The sequence below is a fragment of the Erpetoichthys calabaricus genome, chromosome 11 (assembly GCF_900747795.2).
Source record: "Erpetoichthys calabaricus chromosome 11, fErpCal1.3, whole genome shotgun sequence".
In the NCBI taxonomy this organism is placed as follows: Eukaryota; Metazoa; Chordata; class Cladistia; order Polypteriformes; family Polypteridae; genus Erpetoichthys; species Erpetoichthys calabaricus.
In genome coordinates this window covers 108588888-108609761 of record NC_041404.2, presented here as the reverse complement: position 1 = coordinate 108609761, position 20874 = coordinate 108588888, and positions in this window count along the sequence as shown.

The following is a 20874-nucleotide window of genomic DNA, read 5'->3' as shown; positions in this document are numbered from 1 at the left end:
TTGCAAATAAATAATGGAAAATTATGTAAAACAAATCCTGGCTGTAACTCAAATCAAAACAATTTTATTTGTGTAACCCTCACTCGCCACCCAACTATATAATAAATAAACCTGTTGGTTCAAGATGGTTCAAAACTTGCCCCACGGTCAAGCCCGGTATCATATATGGCTCTACTCTTATGTCAGGGACACTGGGATACAGATTCCTCTAGTGGTGTTTGGTTTTGCAACTCTTTAGTTACTCTTAAAATCTACATACTGTATATGAGAGCTCACATGCTGCCCAGTCTCTCCTAGCCTGAATAGTACGCTCCTTCTACAAGCCCTTCATGAACTCACGTTTCAATAAAGATGAAAGTCAGGTATAGTAGGCATCTACTACTTTACCTGACCTCTAGCCATTGTGAAATGCATCGCCCTTTTCCACGGGTGGAGTAAAACTGTCTTTCAGCCCTGGAGTGACATGATATGGATCCTCACCCCCATTCCATGAGGGTGTAGTGGGATTATTTTTAGGCTTCCATGGTAATTGCCAACAAAAGAATAGAGACATACACCCTAAATCAGATGTCTCTTGTTTCAATGCACTTATGTAGATGTTTGAGCAACAAGTTATCATAATGAAGAGTATTGCTTTGCACCCCCAATAGCTAAGGCAACACTTTACATTCACTTGTATCACATAAACAACATGCTCTGCCTTGTGGATCAAGATCTCTGGCCTTGGGGTGTTCAAAATCATTAAAGCATGTAGTAGCCTTTCCTACATTGCTTTCATCTGCCAGGGTATATCTTCCTTAATCATCCTTAGCTATTTTGCCTCTGTCATGTACCTAGAAATACAACCCTTTCTTGTGTCTGACGTGGATCCTGCATTAGAACTTACTCCCTCCGTTCTTATAGGGCCAGCCTCATCATTAATAGCAAAAAATTAAGTAGTTAATAGGACTACTACTATATAGTATTTATTACTATATACCATGGCTAATTCTGAATTTGCAATACAAAATACATGACCCTGAATATCTATAATATATTATTATATATCGCTCCATAGATAACTTCTTCATATCATGAATTAATAATATTTCACACTGGTCATAATTTTCTGTAACACTGAAAAATATCCACAAATCTACAGCACAGTATCATAGTGTTGCACATATATGGAGAAAGTTTGTATGGACACTGAAGTCAAAAACAACGGGAACCAAACACCAATTTAAAATAAAAAGCAATTTCTTTATTCTTGGTGAGTTAAAGAGACTACATATATGAAAAACAAATCATATAGAAATAGTAAATCATATAGCTCTCTGCAGCATGATTAATACAAAATACGGTCCTTGGTATTTGTGAGTTAAATACTTATAATCATTACAGTTAATAATGGTTTTTTTTTCCTCGTTCTCTACTTTGCACATAAAATGTGCACATTAAATAATCAGACTTCTGCATCATCATAGTTGGTAAAGAGTTCGGGAAAAGGGGTCGGGGGATGGAAGAAAAGGTGTGTACTGGGAGTCAGGGTTAGCGCTGAGGAGATAATCCTTAGTAATGGAGGCGTTAATAAACCTTTGTAGAAGGGCTCGGATGCACGGGATAAGACAGCAACCCAAGAGTATGAAAACTGCCAGAGAAATAAGGACAGTTATGAGAATAATTTTAATTCAACCAGTCCAAGAACCGAACCAATCTTTGGAAGAGTTCTTCAAGAGGGTTAGCTATTCCTGAGTTTTCTGCTAATTCGATAGATAGGGAGGTGAGGCCAGCTAAAGCATGGGTAATGGAACCGTCAGGCGCAGTGTTGTTAGGAATAAAGGTACAGCAACTGTTGCTGAACACAACACACACAATCCTCACTTTTCAGTTAGGAGCATTTCTATGGTGTACTTCCTGACATTAAGATACACTTGAAAGGGCAACCAGGAAAGTTATGTGCATCCTTAAAAATATCACAATTAAAAAAAGATTATTGGGAAGGGATACAACTAGGAGTTAGGGTTTAGCAGTGGCACATACATAACAAGAATCTGTTTTTAATTGTGTAACAGTAATCTTCAACCACTTATATCACAGATTATCCTCCAAGAAAAAGGGAATAATCCTTTGACAGAATCCCAACACAAAAAGTCCAAAAAAATAGCAACAGCTTAATGATTCAGTCCACTTTTTACAGTGAGAGATGTGCATTCAAGAAAACAGTCCTTCAACCTTCATGGCATGTGGGGTGCAGATAGCAGCACCTGGAATGGTTCCCTCCAGCGAGGTTGATGCCAATGTTTCCTTCAGGTGTCTCTGACCAGTATCCAGGTTCCAAGGGGAATCTGGAACTCCGTTGGTGGGGGACCGGTCTGCCAAGCCTGGTTAACCTGTTCGTGGACTTCCTTCAGGGAGGCTCAGAGACCTGTAAGACTGGAGAGAAGATCATTGTCCACAGTATGCAGAGTGACATTTCCGATAACCATGCCAACGGGCATGGGGCGTCCAGTTAAAATTTCAAATGGCGACAGTCCCAACTGCCGATGTGTCCTTCCTCTCAACCCCATCAAGGCCAGGGGCAGAGCATCTGGCCAGGTTACATTTGTCTGCTCACAGATTTTTGCCAATTTTGATTTTAGGGTGTCATTGCACATTTCTATAATACCTCCACTTTGGGGATGGTATTTGCAGTAATGATGTACATTTATCTGGAGCCAAGTAGTCAGCTCATTTATTACAGAATTCACAAAGTGGGTACCGTTATCAGTCTGCAGTTTCTGTGGTATTCCCCATCTTGGAATAATTTCTTTTATTAAAGCTTTAGCCACTGCCTTTGCATCAGCATGCTTAGAAAGAAAGGCCTCAACCCACCGGGAGAACACATTGACAATCACAAGGCAGTATCGATATCCTTTGGACGGCGTTAGTTCAATGAAGTCCATTTGAAGATGCTCAAATGGACCCACTGGTTTCGGGGTAACAGCGGGACTTACCTGAGTTCCTTTGCCTGTATTGTACCTTTGACATAGGGCACACTGTCGGCAGAATTGTTCAGCATATTTAGAGAACCCTGTGGTTTCCCAATGTCGCTTGACATCCTGAGTCATAGCATCTTTTCCTGCGTGATCCAGGCCGTGTGCGATTTTTGCCATTCTTGGAAATGAAGCCTTTGGGAGGAAAGGTTTGGTAGTTTGCTTATGGGTCCAGACCCCATCAGAGAGGGATCCTTCTCGGGACCACTTTATCCTTTCTCGGTCAGTGGCGGCGCTCTGTAAAGAAATAATTTGATTATCAGGGTCTTTGTCATCCTTCTGTTGGAATAAAGAGACTGGTGTGTTATTATAGGCGGCCTGTTTAGCAAAGTGGTCAGCCAGTTCGTTTCCTTGGTTGACTGGGTGTTGTTTCCCAGTATGGGCTTGGCATTTAACTATTGCAAGTTCGATGGTTTTGTTATAGCTTTGAGAAGGGATTCCACTAATTTCTGATGTTGTATGGGCTTACCACTACTGGTTTTGAATCCCCTTAATTTCCATAATACCCCATGATCATGGCAGACTCCAAAGGCATATCTGGAATCTGTGTAAATAGTTATGACCTTCCTTTCAGACAACTGGCAAGCTCAGGTGAGAGCTATTAGCTCAGCTGCTTCTGTGCTTAAACTAGAAGAGATTCGATTTGCTTCAAGTAAGTAGTCTCCTTTGACCACTGCATAACTGGTGGCGAGTGTTCCATCGTCTAATCGCAAAGAACAGCCGTCCACATAAAGTACTTCTCCTGTTTCTAGTGGAATTTCCTGGAGGTCCGGCCTGGGTTTCGGGACCTTTGTTATCTCATCATGGCAGTCATGTGGTTCCCCCTCTCCCTTAGTGGGGAGTAAGGTGGCCGGATTCAGAATTGAGCATCTTTCAATAGTGACATTTGACAGGGTACAGAGTACATTTTAATAATGTATTGCCCTTGCAGTAGTGAGGTGTGAGGTTTTGGCCTGGGCTAAGATGGAGGGAACAGCGTGAGGCACTTTCACCGTCAGGGGACTCATGAGTCACCTGGAATGGTCCTCTCCACCTGGGCTGGTGCCAGTGTTTTCACCGTGTGTCTCTAATGAGAGCCCAAGTCCCAATTGGTATAGAAATTTACGTGTCAGGTAATGAGGTAGTTCACAACATTTCCCTCACTTGTTCAGGCATTTTGTCTATAAGGCACCACGCAGACCTGAAAGAAAAGATGCAAGATCATTGTTGACCATGTGGGGAGTAATTTTACATAGCGGAAAGCACATTAGCATAGGGCGGCCAGTAAGAATCTCCAACGGTGAGAGTCTTATTTGGCAATGAGTCCTTCCCCACAGACCCAGCCAGAGCCAAAGGCAATGCATCAGGCCAAGATAGGCTTATTTGTTCAAAGATGTTTGCCAATTTAAATTTTTAAGGTGGAATATATATGCTCCACCATCCTTCCACTCTGTGGATGATACTTGCAGTAGTGGCGGACATCAATCTACAGCCACTGAGACAACTTTTGTAACAGTATTTACTTGCAATTTCTGGGGCAAACCCCAAATGTGGGATGATTTTTTTTTTTTTAACTAGCACTTTGGCCACTGACTTGGCATCTGCGTGCCAGCATGGGAAAGCCTCCACCCAGCGTGAGAAAACATAGATGATTACTAAGCAATATTTATACCCATAAGACGGGGTTAGTTAAAAAAATTCTATCTGCAGATGTTCAAAGGGCCCTCCGGCATTTGGTGTTACAGCCGGACTTACCTGCAAGCCTTTTCCTACATTAAATCTTTGGCATAGTGTACACCTCTTACAGAACTGATCAGCAAAGTTGGAAAAACCCCAGGGCTTGACAGGATTGTTGCACCTGTGCCATCATTGCGTCTTCTGGAAGGGTGGGCCAAACCATGCGCAGCCTTTGCAATACCTGGAAAGGAAGCTTTTGGGAACAAAGGATGTTTAGTTAATGGATGGATCCAAATTCCTTTCGGATCTTTTTCTGATCCCTCTTTCTGCCATGTCTTTATCTCCTTTTCTGTTGCTACAGTTTGTAGAAATAAAACTGCATCCTTGGGTGACTCTTGTTCCTCCTTCTGTTATAGAAATAAAGAGGTTAAAGGTGAAGTAGGATCCCGGGTGGCTTTCTTTGCCTACAATGTCTGCTTGCGCATTTCCCTCACTCACTGGATTCGTTTTCCCCTTGTGAGCCTGACACTTCACTACCGCAAGCGCACCTGTCAAATGAGATGTTCTTGTCTGTACTAAGATGGAATGTACAGCATGTGGTACCTTAACAGTTAATAGACTCATGAGAACAACATCTGAGCATGCTAATATGGCCTCTGTTATTGCAGCAGCTGCTTTCAAACAGGCCGGGATTGTAGCGGCCACTGGATCCAGTTTTATTTATTTATTTATTTTTATTTTTTAAATAGTATGCGACTGGTCCTTGTCTATCTCCTTGTTGTTGAGTTAATACTGCAGTCATACACCCCCCTTTCCCGTCCACGAACAGAGTGAAAGGACGAGACTAGACCGAAGTCTTAACGCAGGCGCAGACATCAAAACTTATTTTATATCAGTTAAAGCCTTCTCAGCCTGCTCCGTCCATGAAATTTTATCAGTCAAAGCCAAATTAGAAGAGGTCACTAAATCTTGGAATGGCTGTGCTTTTTAAGTAAATGATTTTTTTTTTTTTTTTTAACCCATTGCTGGCAATATCCTAACATTCCAAGAACGGATATAACTTGCCACCTTGCAATAGGATGAGGTAAAATTTTAATAGCCTCGATCCTATCATTAGACAGTGCACATTCCCCTGCAGTAAAATCATGACTCGGGTATTTCACTTTTCTTTAATCAGTTGCAACATTTTCCGGAACACTTTGTGCCCGATTTCCACTAGGAAGACCAACAAAGCCTTTGTGTCAACTTCACATTATTCCTGAGCCTCAGAGCATAAAAGCAACTCAGCTACATATTACACCAGGACACTACCCCCCTTTGGCCAATAACCTTTCAATTTTTATATTTTCTAATTCCTGTCCATACACACATGGACACACGCGCGCACACACACACACACACACAGAGCCTCTGTATATCCCTGCGGCATCACAGTTCAGGTCCAACGCTTCCCTTTAAAATTGAATGCGAACCAGAGCTGGGAGTCGGGGTGAACAGGAATGGAAAGAAAGCATTTGCGAGATCAGTAACAGAAAACCAAATACCAGTGGATGGGACTGTAGAGAGAATGGTGGAAGGATTCGGGACTATAGGAGTCCTAGAGTGTATGGCAACATTGAATCCGCGGAGGTCCTGAACGAACCATAATGAGCCATCTGGTTTTCTAACTGGAAGAATAGGAGAGTATCGGATTGGAATAATAGCACCCCGCTTAACTAAGTCAGCATGAACAATGGTAATACCGGCCTCAGCCTCAAGCAAAAAAAGATATTGTGCACAATGTAAATGGAAGGATGACTTTGGGAAAATGACCAAGGGTTCAACATGAGCTATTTAGACAAAATATTATTTCCCTTGTACCCAGAGAGATGAGTGGAGCAAATCTAACTAAAAGATTTGAAGGGTAAACAGCATGGGTGTAGGTGGAGAAGTGGAAGATGAATGACAGAGCGATCAGGTTACAGGTACAACTCGTCCTACTACAATTTTCTTAACAGATCTATCTGGGGTGGACCAAATATTAGGTCCCACATACTCCCAATCCTCCCCTTCCTGACATGCTAATACCCATTGTCTCACATTATGCCACTGAAAGTGAGCATATTTAGCAATGGGGAGATGTGGGATAGAACCACTCCAGAAGAAAAGCAGATGTTGTGACAAAAGAGAGATACTGCTCCAGCCAATTCTGCTGCAATATAACAGTTCGTTATGCAAATAGTCTCTTTTTCTGACAGCAGCAGCTAAAAAGTCAAAGAGCCAGACTTCACCATAATACAGTCCAAAAATCATGCAATACAGTAAAAAGATTTTGAATATTGTAATCCAAGAGGAACCCAGGACAGCAGAAATTTTTGCTGTTTTGAGAAAAACATGAACAATCAAGGCAGCATAAGAGTATGTAATGGTGGTGTTTTTCTGATGTGACCTTCACTCCCTTTTTCATAACTGAGATGCAAAGGCACAGACGGGCCATCAAGTCTTGTCCAAACAAGTTCACTGGGCATTAGAGGGCTTATATATTTTGCATTTATTTGTGCTTGTAACTGTCCATTGAACACTGAACTGGCCACTATCAACTGCCTGTCGTCCCAGAGTATCAGTCCATTGCCCTCTCACATCATTTCAGCTTGAAATTAGCTTCCTTCTAAAGGACCTGAATCCATTCTGCAGCATTTGGCTTATACATGTCATCTAACTGTTTCTCTGCAGTCATTTCCTGCACCACCTCTTTTAATTCTTGCAGGTCCCAGTTTCTTTGCACCATGAAGGGACAGTTTTAATCTGAGTCAGGCTGTTGTATATTATATTGCGGAATGGGCACTTGTATTAATGGTGCTTGAAATTCCATCCTTTCATATTCATTTTTGACCCTGAGGGGTCAGAATCGGGGCTTATGAGGCATCCCTTTCAGCAAATGTCTTTGTGCCACAGTACTTGCTTGCACCGATCGTAACTGAGGTCGGTGGTGATCTCTACCCTCTCCCTCTTCTTCATCTCTCTCTGGCTGAAACTGTTCATTTTAGAAATCATCGGGACCATCTTCTTCCTCTCCCTCATTAGTTCCTTCAGCTGCCCCAAGGGGTGGTGATGGACTATTGTCCTCAAAGGGAGGGGAAACGTATGCCGTCGCTAAATCAAGGTATAATCTGTTCTTCTTTTTTATTTATATTTTTATTTAGTTATTCTTCCTTCCTTTGTGCGGACTTTTGGAATGGTTCGTGCATTATCAAGAACAACTTTACTTTTTCTGCTATAAGTTTGATTTGGCTTTGCAGTCCCTCATTGCACTTCTGCATCACTTTCAGGGCTCTATCTTTAATTATCAATTCCCGTCTATCAAACATTTCCATTTTATATGGCCCTCAACTACAGCACTCTCGTGCATTTCTATATACAGTACAATCTTCCTAACTTCCTGTATTTCACTCATATCACCAGAGCCTTCTACTGGCCACCTGCCCCCGCTCTGTTTATTCTACCATTTACATTATTTTTTAAATCTGACCCTGTTTTCTGTTCTATGTAGCATCTCAGAGAGTCATTTTTTTTTTGGTTTTTTTTCTTTTTCCTTGGTACGTTTTCTGAAAAACAATCCTCCAAACAGAGGCTCCTCATTCACACCCTGCTTTTTCAATTTCTTTCTTTAGTGAATCGCCGACCGGAAGGTACTTTCCCTTTTTACTAAACTTCCACCTCTCCCTTCTAATTACGTGTCTACTCAGGACTCCGTCTCATTTCAAGAGGTGCTCTTATTGTTACGTCCCCAGTACCTCTCCCGGATGGTAAAGCAGTTGTGCTCACCGGTCACCGATCTTATTCCTGTCTGCAATTCACACCTTCTCTCGGGTTTTCGACAGGAGGGGAACTGTTCGGGTGCCAAATAAATTGTGGAAGTAACACCCAAGGAAGACAGGAATAGTTCAAGCAATTAGCCTTTATTCAATCACAGATGAGTACGTGGATTCATGCTTTGCAAAGCAGAAGAGCTAAGTTTTCCGGTTTCAGTTGGCTTTAATATTCAATTTCCTCCCTCCGAAAACAATCCTTTCAACAGGGGCTTTTGGTTTCCCAAAGGAGTTTTAACCAGTTTACTATTGGTTTTCCCCATGGCCAGTGAGTTTTCCGCACTCTTTTTGCTAAACCACCCACAATTGTCGCTTCACTCCCGGTCCCTCCTGTCCACCGGGACGATCAACCTGATTAGCGGACTGACAGTCTCACCCGAAGGCCGCTGGTTACTGCAGTTTAGGTGATCGATTCCCTGAGTGACCCGTTGAGTTCAGGATATAACCAGACTGTTAGAGCAAAGAGTCTCGCCCTCTCGCAACAGTGCTTTTTCCCGATCACGAAATGTTCAGTTATTTATCTATTCTTCCCACTCCCTTCCTTTATTTTACTTTTAAGCCTCTAAGAGACTTCTTTGTTTCCTAGGAAGTGTACTAACTCACATTCTTAACATTCATAATCTTTACACTGTTTTATTTCCGAGAGCTTATCTATACATTCCGTTCCACTCACTGCCTGGTTTCTTTTCCCTGGTTGGACTCTCTCGGTCTACTCACCAAGAATTTTTCCTCCCATCTGGAAGTTCCCAATTCACTCAACTTTCAGGAAAAAATCAGAGGAGGACAGGACGTGGGACTCGGCAGAGGCAGGCCAGACCTAACTTTTTCCGGAGCTGGTCCTCCCGATCCAGCCAGAATTGGTCCTTTCACCGGTCCTCTGGATCAGTGATCCCCAACCTTTTTGACAGCAAGGACCACTTTACTAGAAGCAAATTTTTCCAGGGACCGCTGTTTGATTGGCGGTGGGGTTGGTAGATTTGAGGTTTCAGGGCGGGTTCGTAGGGCAGTTTTATACACAATTTACATTATATTTCTATTATTATGAAGTTATTAAGCAGTTCGCATACCTTTGCAACCCAATATTTTTCCTCTTTTTTTGCATATAACAAATACATATGCATTGCATTTGTCATTCCAACAGATTGCACATCACAAATATTAACACTGTTATCGTTTTTTCGTGTCTGCCGTTTCTATAGGAGGGTGACAATGAGTTACATTCCAATGGATGTTTTTCAAATGTTGACAAGCAATAAGCAAAAGGTATCACTGAAAACCACAGAAAACAAAAACAGCAAAAAAAAAAAACAGTACGAGGAAAGTTCGAAGAAAGAAATTTGTTTACAATGTTTCTGTTTGGGGAACGAATGTGCACAACTGAGCTGCGACCACAGATCCAACTGCTCTGTGGATGATTCATTCAAGCATTTCAAGGTCACTTCGTTGTAATGAAAGTATCTGTTGAATGTACTTCGTAGTAACAAGATTTCTATAGACTCGTGTCATATGGGGAAACTGTTGGGACCATAAAAATACTTTGTTGTAATATTCTCTCACCTCGGTCTCTCTCCTCTCTCTGCGCCGCTGCAAAGTCCCGCCTGCCAAGCGTTGTGAAAAGTCTGAGTGAGTCTCCGTTGCCGGCAGTTCTCTCGTGGCCCAGCTGTCAAACGGCTGCGCCCCGGTTGTGGGCTGCGGACCGGGGGTTGGGGACCCCTGCTCTGGATGATCCCGCTCAAGGAGTCGCTTGGCCGTCTCTGTCCCCGTACGGGCCACTAAAAACTGTGGACGCTGAAGTCGAAAACAACGGGAAACAAACACCAATTTAAAATAAAAAGCAATTTCTTTATTCTTGGTGAGTTAACACTAGAAATACCAGAGCCTACGAAAAAACTCCAGCCCACCTTAAATCCATTCGCACCTCTCCCTCAGCGTCTTTTGTCCTGTAAATGTGCCGATTAAGACAAGCAGCCTGCTATTCCACCCCCACCACCACTGAACGTGCACAAACTTCTCCCAGCTCATGCCTTGATTGATTATCCATCCATCCATTTTCCAACCCACTGAATCCAAACACAGGGTCACAGGGGTCTGCTGGAGCCGAAGGCAGGAACCAATCCCAGGCAGGATGCCAACCCACCGCAGGACACGCACACACACTAGGGCCAATTTAGAATCGCCAATCCACCTAACCTGCATGTCTTTGGACTGTGGGAGGAAACCAGAGCGCCCGGAGGAAACCCACACAGACACGGGGAGAACATGCAAACTCCACGCAGGGAGGACCCGGGAAGTGAACCCGGGTCTCCTAACAGCGAGGCAGCAGCGCTACCACTGCACCACCGTGCCGCCCTTGATTGATTATCTGGGAGTGAAATGCTGGAGTTTTAGAGTGGAAATAATAGATTGTTATTTGGAACACATGCATTTCATGTGTGTTCCGTTTCTACAATAATCTGTGTAAACACATTGTTAAAACAGAAACGTTTGTCATATTTTAGTAGTAAATGACAAAATGTTGGCATAAACTATATAATGTGTGAAGCCTGAAGTCCAAAGATCAAATAAACACTTTCACAAAAGGTTCAAGGGCGATACAACAGCTTCCGTGGTGTAGCGGTAAGATTTGCTGACTTGTAATCAAGAGTCCCCGGTTTGATCCCGTCTGCCTCCTGTATTTGTCATTTTCAGTAGTGAGCTGCTCTTATTGTTAATATTATACAGTACACACATGCATTTGGTTTGCGTCTATAACAGACGGTGTACATTTATAGGACTTGTGAAAGCTACCCTTTTTTTTTCCCACTTTTATTCTCTCAGTCACGATCGCAATATATATTACCACCCTAGGGATCTGACTCTATTAGTTTTTATTTAAAACTGGGAGTAACTGTAGATGTGAGTGGTGTTTTGAGGCAATGGAACTGGACATTCTCTGATCTAGAGGAATAAAAGCTGACACACAAACGCTGGTGAATCTGCCTTCTTCGTATCTCACTGTCACTTGATTTTTTGTATTCATTTTTATTGAGTGTTCCTGCTCACGCTGAATTAGTATGCAGCTTATGGTCTGTGATGTCAAAAAAAAAAAAAAGCAAAAAAACAGAGACATAGGTATATATGATATTTGGAATTATTCATTTTATGACCTGTATAGTACATTTCGGAAAACATTGTGGCAGGGATGCAACATTATTCATATTCATTCACATAATACCGCATGTTTTTTTCCCCCGGAGAGATACTTTATTAATCCCAAGGGGAAATTCACATACTCCAGCAGCAGCATACTGATACAAAAAACAATATTACATTAAAGATTGATAACAATGCAGGTAAAAACAGACAATAACTTTGTATAATGTTAATGTTTACCCCCCAGGTGGAATTGAAGAGTCTCATAGTTTGGGGGAGGAACGATCTTCTCAGTCTGTCAGTGGAGCAGGACAGTGACAGCAGTCTGTCGCTGAAGCTGCTCTTCTGTCTGGAGATGACACTGTTCAGTGGATGCAGTGGATTCTCCAGAATTGATAGGAGCCTGCTGAGCACCCGTCGCTCTGCCACAGATGTCAAGCTGTCCAGCTCCATGCCAACAACAGAGCCTGCCTTCTTCACCAGTTTGTCCAGGCATGAGGCGTCCTTCTTAATGCTGCATCCCCAGCACACCACCACGTAGAAGAGGGCGCTCGCCACAACCGTCTGATAGAACATCTGCTGCATCTTATTACAGATGTTGAAAGACGCCAGCCTTCTAAGGAAGTATAACCGGCTCTGTCCTTTCTTACACACGGCATCAGTATTGCAGGGGTGTGGAAATCAAATTTTTTTCTACTTGTCCACGGACAAGTAAACTTAGAAAATCAACTTGTCCGCCAGTTAAATTCACTTGCCCATAAACAAATAACAAAGGTGAAAAATAGTTTATTTTTTCTGATCTCTTTTATTGATACCAAAACTGCCTTCCATTTTAAAACTGAAAAAAGTTCTTTCAGGGAGTAGTATTTTGCCACCTTGCTCTAGAACATTATATAAAAGATTCTCTTATCATTTTAACTCACTAATAAACAATGCCTTCATTATAACTACACTAGTTCTGTTTCACATATTACAGTTACATAACAGAACACTGTCCTGATTCATTTTCTGCCATGTTCTTCAGCTTTTGTCTTGCAACATCTTCTCCCCCAAGAATCTTTACCATCTCAGACAGAATGGGCTAAATGCTGTTCATTTCTGTTTGAGCTGAACTGCATGGTTCCTGTACTGATGGTGCTGCAGAAGTGGATTGCTGATGACTTTTCAGGTTTTTATGAGTGATGTGCCTGTTGCCAGATGACAGCCAGAATTCCACAGCTTGTAGTGGGTCATACTCTTCTAAAGGTTTGCCATCAACAACAATGCGCATCTGGTTTTGAAGGTTTTCCCGAGTCAGGCGGGTTCTTAGAGAACTCTTTACTAAATTCATATTGGAGAATAATCTCTCACAAGAAGAAAAAATAATCGCGTCTAAGTGAAGATTTTTATAGATATTTCATAACATTTGGAAACCATTAGAATGTTTTCTTCTTTATTTTTAATAAACTGACAGCGCAATACCAACTTGTTTTATATGATAAATTCTCTAATCAAAAACGATCTATAGACAGCTCATCAAAATTGATGTTGTCACGCAATAAATTTCTTAACGCCTCAATATATCACAACCTATGCGAAATCGCAAATTTCAGGAAAGATCAACTGCCTAACAAGCTTTGTTATGTGGTGAAAACATTTGCGTTGTAAGTAAAATGACCGCATTTTTATGTAGAAACAATTAATTTTATCAGTCGTCTTCTATAATACGCTACCGTGGCTGTTCGTTTGTCTGTCCAGGATTTTAAATCACCTGTAGCTCGCAAACCGTTTCACCTATTGACTTGAAATTTGGTACACATATACTACGTGACGTCTACTATCCGCTTTCGGGTGATGATTTGTATACTCTTTTCATTTTTATTTTATTTTATTGTTGAATCAACTCTCAGCACCGCACAGCAGGGCGGCCGTGCGGCGCATGTGTATATGCACCGTTCTCATTCTCCACCACCTTCGTTAATCATTCTTGTGGCAGATTGAAGACTTAAGTGCCAGCTTAAGTGAAAAATTAAAGAAAACGTACTAAGTAATTGCAACACAAAACTAACTTAATCAGTTTTAACGCGAAAAGATGCCAATGAAAGAAGAGAAGCAGTGAGCCGCTAGGGTGGAGAAAAGAAGAGCTGCTCAGGAAGCAGCAAGCGCATCAACCTCTGAGCAAACGAACGCTAAACAGAGACAGAGAAAGAGGATGAAAACTAGGAATGCTCAAGTCAAGTGTTTTCGTGCAGTGTGCCATTACTGGTAATATATAAAAGTTATCAATTATAATGAAAAATCATCAGATTACATCGTAATGTCAGCATGAAAAAAATGACCGTATCTCCAAGCGTGTAAATAGAAGGGTAAAATACTTATGCAAGACCGTAAGAGTGCTTCCCCTTTGAAAAATCAGCCGTCATTTTGTAAACAATATTGAAGACCAATTTGAGACATGAAGAACATGCTTAAGTAGACGGTTTCCGCACGAAGTACATAACCAAATGTTTAAAATTTGAAAGTAGTGGTAAAGATGTGCCCTGCACAGCACATATAATTCTTTTTTCTCTTGTCTCTTGCACTTGTCCGCGGACAACTGAAACCAGAAAAACACGCTTGTCCAACGGTCAATTTACCCGTGTCGGACGAGTCAGGCGTTGGATTTCCGCACCCCTGGTATTGGCAGTCCAGTCTAATTTATCATCCAGCCGCACTCCCAGGTATTTATAGGTCTGCACCATCTGCACACAGTCACCTCTGATGATCACGGGGTCCATGAGGGGTCTGGGCCTCCTAAAATCCACCACCAGCTCCTTGGTTTTGCTGGTGTTCAGGTGTAGGTGGTTTGAGTCACACCATTTAACAAAGTCCTTGATTAGGTACCTATACTCCTCCTCCTGCCCACTCATGATGCAGCCCACGATAGCGGTGTCGTCAGCGATCTTTTGCACGTGGCAGGACTCCGAGTTGTATTGGAAGTCCGATGTATATAGGCTGAACAGGACCGGAGAAAGTACAGTCCCCTGTGGTGCTCCTGTGTTGCTGACCACAATGTCAGACCTGCAGTTCCCGTGACACACATACTAAGGTCTGTCTTTAAGATAGTCCACGATCCATGCCACCAGGTATGAATCTACTCCCATCTCTGTCAGCTTGTCCCTAAGGAGCAGAGGTTGGATTGTGTTCAAGGCGCTATAGAAGTCTAGAAACATAATTCTTACAGCACCACTGCCTCTGTCCAAGTGGGAGAGGGATTGGTGTAGCATATAGATGATGGCATCCTCCGCTCCCACCTTCTCCTGATATGCAAACTGCAGAGGGTCAAGGGCGTGTTGAACCTGTGGCCTCAGGTGGTGAAGTAGCAGCCTCTCCATGGTCTTCATCACATGTGATGTCAGAGCAACAGGCCGGAAGTCATTCAGCTCACTAGGATGTGATACCTTTGGGACTGGGGTGATGCAAGATGTTTTCCAAAGCCTCGGGACTCTCCCCTGCATCAGGTTGAAGATGCGCTGTAGAGGACCCCCAAGCTCCGATGCACAGACCTTCAGCAGTTGTGGCGATACTCCATCTGGACCCGCTGCTTTGCTGGCACGAAGTCTCCTCAGCTCTTAGCTCACCTGCGCTGTTGTAATTGTGGGTGGGGATGTCTCTCCTATGCTGGTATCAGCAGAAGGATGTGTGGAGGGTGCAGTACTCCGAGGTGAGAGTGAGAGTGGGTTAGGGTGGTCAAACCTGTTAAAGAAGTTGTTCATTTGGTTTGCTCTCTTCACGTCTCTCTCGATGGTGGCACCCCGCTTCGAGCTGCAGCCAGTGATGATCTTCATCCCATCCCACACTTCCTTCATGCTGTTATTCTGCAACTTCTGCTCCAGCTTTCTCCTGTACTGCTCCTTCACCACCCTAAGCTGGACTCTAAGTTCCTTCTGCACGCGCATGAGCTCATGCTGATCACTGCCTTTAAAAGCCCTTTTCTTCTGGTTCAAAAGGCCCTTGATGTCACTTGTAATCCATGGCATGTTGTTAGCATAGCAGCGTACAGTTCTTACTGAAACTACAGTCCATACAGAAGTTGATGTAGTCAGTAGTGCAGTCAACAACCTCCTCAATGTTCTCACTATGTGATCCCTGCAGGATATCCCAGTCTGTAGTTCCAAAGCAGTCTCTCAGAGCCTGCTCTGCCTCGGGGGACCTCTTCCTGAATGAGCGTGTGGTTGTAGGTAGGACCCTCACTCTTGGTTTGTAGTGAGGCTGAAGAAGAACTAGGTTATGATCTGCTTTCCCAAGCGCAGGCAGCGGGGTGGTGCTGTATGCCTCTTTAACGTTTGCATACAGTAAATCAATAGCCTTATTTCCCCGGGTGTTACAGTCCACATGTAATGGCCGACCCCGTACCCAGCCGGCAACTACACCTCCAAGACCTGTGGCCTGGATAATTTACTGAGATGAATCTAAACTATCAAGCCATACCTCTAACAAATTACACTTTTCCCCCACAATCGACGGTGTAAATATAAGCACGCAAAAGCAGGTATGTAAAATTAAACTGATTAAATGTATTAAATGAAACCACAAGACAAATGCAAAAATAGAAACATATATAAATATAAATATCCCTCCACCACATCAACAATGAGACACCACCATATATAAATACAACAAAACCCTCCCTTGCCCCTGTAACATATAACACAAAACACGAATAACAAAAATGAATGATATACTGAATGATTGTGAACTTGAGTCCGGTTATAAAAACTGTCCTGAATACAGATGACTGACCTAGTGGTAAATGAGTCGTTTGATTTTCCCGACAAATTGAACAACCTCACCGTGATTCCTCGGTGTATGGTGGATGGCGAATCGACCCCGGGGTCTCAGCAGATGAAGGTTGAAAAACAGTCCGGCAAAATGAAAAACAAACTGATGCAAAGGCGCGATGTGAAAAATGCAAGTAAGTTGATATGTGGCTGAAAAACGAATGGTCTCCCTTCTCCTCTCTTCTCTCCCCTCTCTCCTTTCTGATTACTTAAATAGTCCTTGTGACAGTTGTAATTGATTAATTGCGAACAGGTGTTTTCCAGGTTAGAGGCTGTGGTCTTCTTCCATCATTCACTGATACACACACATAAACAGCAAACGGGACAATGGAAACAAGACACACTTAGAACTGACATTTAACAACACTAACTATGTAGCCCCGCTACACACATACTGGGAGAAGGCAGGTAATGTTTTGTCCAGCGTCACATGGTTAAAGTCTCCAGCGATTAGCACAAGTGCCTCAGGGTGCTGCATTTGTAACTTAGCAACAGCAGAATGGATGATGTCACTTGCTGTCTTCACGTCCGCCCGAGGAGGGATGTAAACAATAACAACAATGACGTGTCCAAACTCTCTGGGCAAGTAATAGGGACGCAAACTTACGGCCAACAGTTCGATGTCCCTGCAGCAAGTGGAGACTTTGACGTTAACATGTCCAGAGTTACACCACCATGTATTAACATAGAGAGCGAGTCCTCCTCCTTTGTGCTTCCCGCAGGTACTTGCATCTTTGTCTGCTCTAACTGTGCTAAACCCGGGTAGCTCCACGTTAGCATCTGGGATGGTGGTAGTTAGCCACGTTTCGCAAAAGCACAACAAACTGCATTCTCTGTAGTACAGAGAGGTCAGTTCAGCGCTATATGCAATCATCACATTTAAATGTTAACAGTTCAAACACACACAAGGACCCGGTCCTTCCTACATTTACGACGTGTGTACCTGTTGCAATGCGCACACCTCTCTATACTGTGGTTTCTATTGCACACCTGAAAGAGAGACAATATATGTGACATTTTCAAGAAATCAACCAGAAAACATCATTGCACTAATGCAATAATATTTGAAAACGAACAGCATCAGATCGGGTGTGAATTTATGCTGGCGCTGTTACTTAGAGTCAGATCAGGAGGGGGGGGGGGGTTTACAGTGTGATCGTGATTCAGAGAATAAAACTGAAAAAATCTAACTTTTAAAAGTACAATAAATTTATACCCAATGTCCTATATACAGTATTTATCTCTTTCTTTTTTTCTCCATGCTGTGTTGACATTGTGCACCAGAAGGCGTGAGCTTATTCCGTGCGCGCACGAACAAGCAGGTGGCCAGTTGCTTGTATTGTAACACGCTTGACCTGGCAGCGATCAACGTACATGTACTGTGCAAGGCATGCATGGAGGCCACTGAAAAGCGAAGAGTGTTCATGGCTCACTTTGCAAAGGAACTTCATCATCGCATCTTACTAGAAAAAGCAATGGAAAAAGAAAAGGAGGATGCAACATCGACAAGCTTCTGTTCCAAGACATCCGCTTTCCCCAGGAAAGTAAACTGAGTCAGTGTCAGGTGCCCTTTCAATGTAATAGGAACCACAGTATAGAGAGGTGTGCGCATTGCAACAGGTACACACGTCGTAAATGTAAGACTGGTCCTTGCATGTGTTTGAACTGTTAACATTTGAATGTGATAATTGCATATAGCGCTGAACTGACCTCTCTGTACTATTGTTGCCTCTGCATGTCCTGGAGTACAAAAGAAACAGCAACATGTGGTGACTGGCAAGATTGGGGGAAAAAAAAACACATGGTATTATGCGAATGAATATGAATAATAAGAATAATGTTGCATCCCTGCCACAATATTTTCCGAAATGTACTATACCGGTCATAAAATTAATAATTCCAAATATCATATACAGTAATCCCTTTCTATATCACGCTTCGACTTTCGCGGCTTCACTCTATCGCGGATTTTATATGTAAGCATATTTCAATATATATCGTAGATTTTTCGCTGGTTCGTGGGTTTCAGTGGACATAGGTCTTTTAATTTCTGGTACATGCTTCCTCAGTTGGTTTGCCCAGTTGATTTCATACAAGGGACGCTATTGGCAGATGGATGAGAAGCTATCCAATCAGAGCAAATATTACGTATTAAATAAAACTCCTCAAATATATTGTGAGCAGTGGGCTATTTGCACCCCTAGAGGATGCGGACACTCCTCAAAAAACGCTGAAAGACTACCTTCACATTGCTCCCTTCCTTTCTGGGCTTACTTGTTACTTTGTTGCACGATATGCTTCCCACACAGTGCTTCGCATACTTAAAAGCCCAAACAGCACCTATTGATTTTTGATTGTTTGCTTTTCTCTCTCTCTCTCGCTCTGACATTCTCTGCTCCTGACGGAGGGGGTGTGAGCAGGGGGTCTGTTCGCACTCCTAGAGGATACGGACACTCGTCTTTAAAATGCTGAAAGACTACCTTCACATTGCTCCCTTCCTTGCTGGGCTTACTTGCGGCTGCTTTGTCAAGCGATATGGTTCCCGCACGGTGTTTCGCATACTTAAAAAGCTCGAACAGCACCTATCGGTTTTTGATTGTTTGCTTTTCTCTCTCTCTGACATTCATACTTGAAAGCCCAAACAGAACCTATTGATTTTTGATTGTTTGCTTTTCTCTCTCTCTGACATTCTCTGCTCCTGATGTGCACTCCTTTGAAGAGGAACATATGTTTGCATTCTTTTAATTGTGAGACGGAACTGTCATCTCTGTCTTGTCATGGAGCATGTTTAAACTTTTGAAAAAGAGACAAATGTTTGTTTGCAGTGTTTGAATAAAGTTCTTGTCTCTCTACAACCTCATGTGTTTCTGTGCAAATCTGTGACCCAAGCGTGACAATATAAAAATAACCATATAAACATATGGTTTTTACTTCTCTGATTTTCACCTTTCTTGGGGGGTTCTGTAATGCAACCCCCGCAATGGAGAAGTGATCACTGTATACCTATGTCTCTGTTTTTTTTTTTTTTTTTGACATCACAGACCATAAGCTGCATACTAATTCAGCGTGAGCAGAAACACTCAAAAAAACTGAATAAAAAATATCAATTGACAGTGAGATACAAAGAAGGCAGATTCACCAGCGTTTGTGTGTCAGCTTTTGTCCCTCCAGATCAGAGAACATCCAGTTCCATTGCCTCAAAACACCACTCACATTTACAGTTACTCCCAGTTTCAAATAAAAACTAACAGTGTCAGATCCCTAGGGCGGTAATATATATCGTGATTGTGACTGAGAGAATAAAAGTTAAAAAACTTTCACAAGTCCTATAAATGTACACCGTCTGTTACAGACGCAAACCAAATGCACGTGTGTACTATATAATATTAACAATAAGAGCAGCTCCCTACTGAAAACGGCAAATACAGGAGGCAGACGGGATTGAACTGGGGACTCTTAATTACAAGTCAGCAAATCTTACTGCTACGCCAGTTTGTGAAAGTGTTTATTTGATCTTTGGACTTCAGGCTTCACACATTATATAGTTTATGCCAACATTTTGTCATTTTCTACTAAAATATGACAAACGTTTCTGTTTTAACAATGTGTTTGCACAGATTATTGTAGAAACGGAACACACATGAAATGCATGTGTTCCAAATAACAATCTATTATTTCCACTCTAAAACTCCAGCATTTCACTCCCAGATAATCAATCAAGGCATGAGCTGGGAGAAGTTTGTGCACATTCAGCAGCGGTGGGGGATGGAATAGCAGGCTGCTTGCTGCTTGTCTTAATCGGCACATTTACAGGACAAAAGACGCTGAGGGAGAGGTGCGAACGGATTTAAGGTGGGCCGGATCTATAAGTTTTTTCGTAGGCTCTGGCAATTCTAGTGTTAAAGAGACTGAGAGACTGTCCCCCCTAGCTCAGTGCAACTGATTTGGGATCAGACAGTCTGCTCTTAAAAGAAAAAAATCCTCTCTTTATATTACCTAGCTTATTCATTAGCCAAAGAGAAAAAAACATGACAGTTCATTTTGAGGTCTTACATAGATTGCTGTAAGTTACAGTTACATCCTGATTTATTACATGCAGGAGTGCACTGTTTCTTACCAAAATAAAGAGTTATCAGGCACTCACATTCCTAAGGAATACACTCTTATCAGCTTACATACACAAGACCAATTTAAGCAGTTTCTTATAGTTCAGTACATTAGTTATAAAGAAATTACATTCTTATAGCTTTAATATCATCATTAGATGTTGTCTGGTTGGATTAATAAATCCTTATTTATTAATCCATAAGGGACATGTTTCTTATAGTTTTAAGCAAGAATTCAGAAACTATAACATTGATTTATAATATCACAGGGTGTTCTGTTAGTATCAAGAGATCAGCATTTTCTTATAAAGAATGCAAA